The sequence below is a fragment of the Argopecten irradians genome, chromosome 16 (genome assembly GCF_041381155.1).
Source record: "Argopecten irradians isolate NY chromosome 16, Ai_NY, whole genome shotgun sequence".
In the NCBI taxonomy this organism is placed as follows: Eukaryota; Metazoa; Mollusca; class Bivalvia; order Pectinida; family Pectinidae; genus Argopecten; species Argopecten irradians.
In genome coordinates this window covers 22,822,241-22,826,323 of record NC_091149.1, presented here as the reverse complement: position 1 = coordinate 22,826,323, position 4,083 = coordinate 22,822,241, and the positions used below count along the sequence as shown (strand labels likewise).

The window sequence follows — 4,083 nt, the reverse complement described above, 5'->3', positions numbered from 1 at the left end:
CCTAACATGATCATAGTCGGGATTGTCTTCCTGTGGGGCTTGTCTGTCCATTACTACCTACCTAACATGATCATAGTCGGGATTGTCTTCCTGTGGGGCTTGTCTGTCCATTACTACCTACCAAACATGATCATAGTCGGGGTTTTCTATCTGCCTGTGGGGCTTGTCTGTCCATTACTACCTACCTAATATGATCATAGTCGGGATTGTCTATCTGCCTGTGGGGCTTGTCTGTCCATTACTACCTACCTAAACATGATCATAGTCGGGATTGTCTTCCTGTGGGGCTTGTCTGTCCATTACTACCTACCTAACATGATCATAGTCGGGATTGTCTTCCTGTGGAGCTTGTCTGTCCATTACTACCTACCTAACATGATCATAGTCGGGATTGTCTTCCTGTGGGGCTTGTCTGTCCATTACTACCTACCTAACATGATCATAGTCGGGATTGTCTTCCTGTGGGGCTTGTCTGTCCATTACTACCTACCTAACATGATCATAGTCGGGATTGTCTTCCTGTGGGGCTTGTCTGTCCATTACTACCTACCTAACATGATCATAGTCGGGATTGTCTTCCTGTGGGGCTTGTCTGTCCATTACTACCTACCTAACATGATCATAGTCGGGATTGTCTTCCTGTGGGGCTTGTCTGTCCATTACTACCTACCAAACATGATCATAGTCGGGGTTTTCTATCTGCCTGTGGGGCTTGTCTGTCCATTACTACCTACCTAACATGATCATAGTCGGGATTGTCTTCCTGTGGGGCTTGTCTGTCCATTACTACCTACCTAACATGATCATAGTCGGGATTGTCTTCCTGTGGGGCTTGTCTGTCCATTACTACCTACCTAACATGATCATAGTCGGGATTGTCTTCCTGTGGGGCTTGTCTGTCCATTACTACCTACCTAACATGATCATAGTCGGGATTGTCTTCCTGTGGGGCTTGTCTGTCCATTACTACCTACCTAACATGATCATAGTCGGTTTTGTCTTCCTGTGGGGCTTGTCTGTCCATTACTACCTACCAAACATATCTAGTCGGTTGTCTCTGTGGGCTTGCTGTCCATTACTACCTACCTACATGATCATAGTCGGGATTGTCTTCCTGTGGGGCTTGTCTGTCCATTACTACTACCTACCTAACATGATCATAGTCGGGATTGTCTTCCTGTGGGGCTTGTCTGTCCATTACTACCTACCTAACATGATCATAGTCGGGATTGTCTTCCTGTGGGGCTTGTCTGTCCATTACTACTACCTAACATGATCATAGTCGGATTGTCTCTGGGGCTAACTACCTACCTAACATGATCATAGTCGGGATTGTCTTCCTGTGGGGCTTGTCTGTCCATTACTACCTACCTAACATGATCATAGTCGGGATTGTCTTCCTGTGGGGCTTGTCTGTCCATTACTACCTACCTAACATGATCATAGTCGGGATTGTCTTCCTGTGGGGCTTGTCTGTCCATTACTACCTACCTAACATGATCATAGTCGGGATTGTCTTCCTGTGGAGCTTGTCTGTCCATTACTACCTACCTAACATGATCATAGTCGGGATTGTCTTCCTGTGGAGCTTGTCTGTCCATTACTACCTTACCTAACATGATCATAGTCGGGATTGTCTTCCTGTGGGGCTTGTCTGTCCATTACTACCTACCTAAATGATCATAGTCGGATTGTCTTCTGTGGGGCTTGTCTGTCCATTACTACCTACCTAACATGATCATAGTCGGGATTGTCTTCCTGTGGAGCTTGTCTGTCATTACTACCTACCTAACATGATCTGTCGGATTGTCTTCCTGTGGGGCTTGCTGTCCATTACTACCTACCTAACATGATCATAGTCGGGATTGTCTTCCTGTGGAGCTTGTCTGTCCATTACTACCTACCTAACATGATCATAGTCGGGATTGTCTTCCTGTGGGGTTGTCTGTCCATTACTACCTACCTAACATGATCATAGTCGGGATTGTCTTCCTGTGGGCTTGTCTTTGTCCATTACTACCTACCAAACATGATCATAGTCGGGATTGTCTTCCTGTGGGGCTTGTCTGTCCATTACTACCTACCAAACATGATCATAGTCGGGGTTGTCTATCTGCCTGTGGGGCTTGTCTGTCCATTACTACCTACCTAATATGATCATAGTCGGGGTTGTCTTCCTGTGGGGCTTGTCTGTCCATTACTACCTACCTAACATGATCATAGTCGGGGTTGTCTATCTGCCTGTGGGGCTTGTCTGTCCATTACTACCTACCTAATATGATCATAGTCGGGATTGTCTTCCTGTGGGGCTTGTCTGTCCATTACTACCTACCAAACATGATCATAGTCGGGATTGTCTTCCTGTGGGGCTTGTCTGTCCATTACTACCTACCTAACATGATCATAGTCGGGATTGTCTTCCTGTGGGGCTTGTCTGTCCATTACTACCTACCTAACATGATCATAGTCGGGATTGTCTTCCTGTGGGGCTTGTCTGTCCATTACTACCTACCTAACATGATCATAGTCGGGATTGTCTTCCTGTGGGGCTTGTCTGTCCATTACTACCTACCTAACATGATCATAGTCGGGATTGTCTTCCTGTGGGGCTTGTCTGTCCATTACTACCTACCTAACATGATCATAGTCGGGGTTGTCTATCTGCCTGTGGGGCTTGTCTGTCCATTACTACCTACCTAACATGATCATAGTCGGGATTGTCTTCCTGTGGGGCTTGTCTGTCCATTACTACCTACCTAACATGATCATAGTCGGGATTGTCTTCCTGTGGGGCTTGTCTGTCCATTACTACCTACCTAACATGATCATAGTCGGGATTGTCTTCCTGTGGGGCTTGTCTGTCCATTACTACCTACCTAACATGATCATAGTCGGGATTGTCTTCCTGTGGGGCTTGTCTGTCCATTACTACCTACCTAACATGATCATAGTCGGGGTTGTCTATCTGCCTGTGGGGCTTGTCTGTCCATTACTACCTACCTAACATGATCATAGTCGGGATTGTCTTCCTGTGGGGCTTGTCTGTCCATTACTACCTACCTAACATGATCATAGTCGGGATTGTCTTCCTGTGGGGCTTGTCTGTCCATTACTACCTACCTAACATGATCATAGTCGGGATTGTCTTCCTGTGGGGCTTGTCTGTCCATTACTACCTACCTAACATGATCATAGTCGGGATTGTCTTCCTGTGGGGCTTGTCTGTCCATTACTACCTACCTAATATGATCATAGTCGGGATTGTCTTCCTGTGGGGCTTGTCTGTCCATTACTACCTACCTAACATGATCATAGTCGGGATTGTCTTCCTGTGGGGCTTGTCTGTCCATTACTACCTACCTAACATGATCATAGTCGGGATTGTCTTCCTGTGGGGCTTGTCTGTCCATTACTACCTACCTAACATGATCATAGTCGGGATTGTCTTCCTGTGGGGCTTGTCTGTCCATTACTACCTACCTAACATGATCATAGTCGGGATTGTCTTCCTGTGGGGCTTGTCTGTCCATTACTACCTACCTAACATGATCATAGTCGGGATTGTCTTCCTGTGGGGCTTGTCTGTCCATTACTACCTACCTAACATGATCATAGTCGGGATTGTCTTCCTGCCTGTGGTTGTCTGTCCATTACTACCTACCTAACATGATCATAGTCGGGATTGTCTTCCTGTGGGGCTTGTCTGTCCATTACTACCTACCAAACATGATCATAGTCGGGGTTGTCTATCTGCCTGTGGGGCTTGTCTGTCCATTACTACCTACCTAATATGATCATAGTCGGGATTGTCTTCGTAGTTATCCACTTGAGCTCCCTGGTCAGCAGTAACGGCACCGCGCACGTGGCCATAGTCATCATTAGAACTAACCTGAACTGTCCTGTTCCTGGCACTAACGAAGGAATCATAGTTGTCCACTTGTGCTCCCTGGTCAGTGTCTGTATTGACCTCGTGATAAACCGCTACCTCATCATCAATATTTATCTCACTATAACCATCATAGAGATGCTCGCCAAGCCCTGAGGGGGACGACGTATATACGTTTCTTTTAGCACTAGGATATC

The 4,083-nt window shown here is 46.4% G+C and overlaps 1 long non-coding RNA gene across 2 annotated transcripts; it reads right to left on the bottom strand.

Moving 5' to 3' along the window:
• Positions 1-257: 257 nt before the first annotated feature.
• Positions 258-3,634, bottom strand: LOC138310430 (uncharacterized). Of its 2 annotated transcripts, none has more exons than XR_011206428.1 (3): positions 2,025-3,634; positions 1,841-1,904; positions 258-1,030 (listed from the first exon to the last, which is right to left on the bottom strand). It is a non-coding gene; the product is annotated as an uncharacterized lncRNA (long non-coding RNA). The 2 variants fall into 2 exon arrangements; XR_011206429.1 differs by lacking the exon at positions 1,841-1,904 and having other exon boundaries at positions 2,021-2,148; positions 2,209-3,634.
• Between the last annotated feature and the right edge of the window lie 449 nt (positions 3,635-4,083).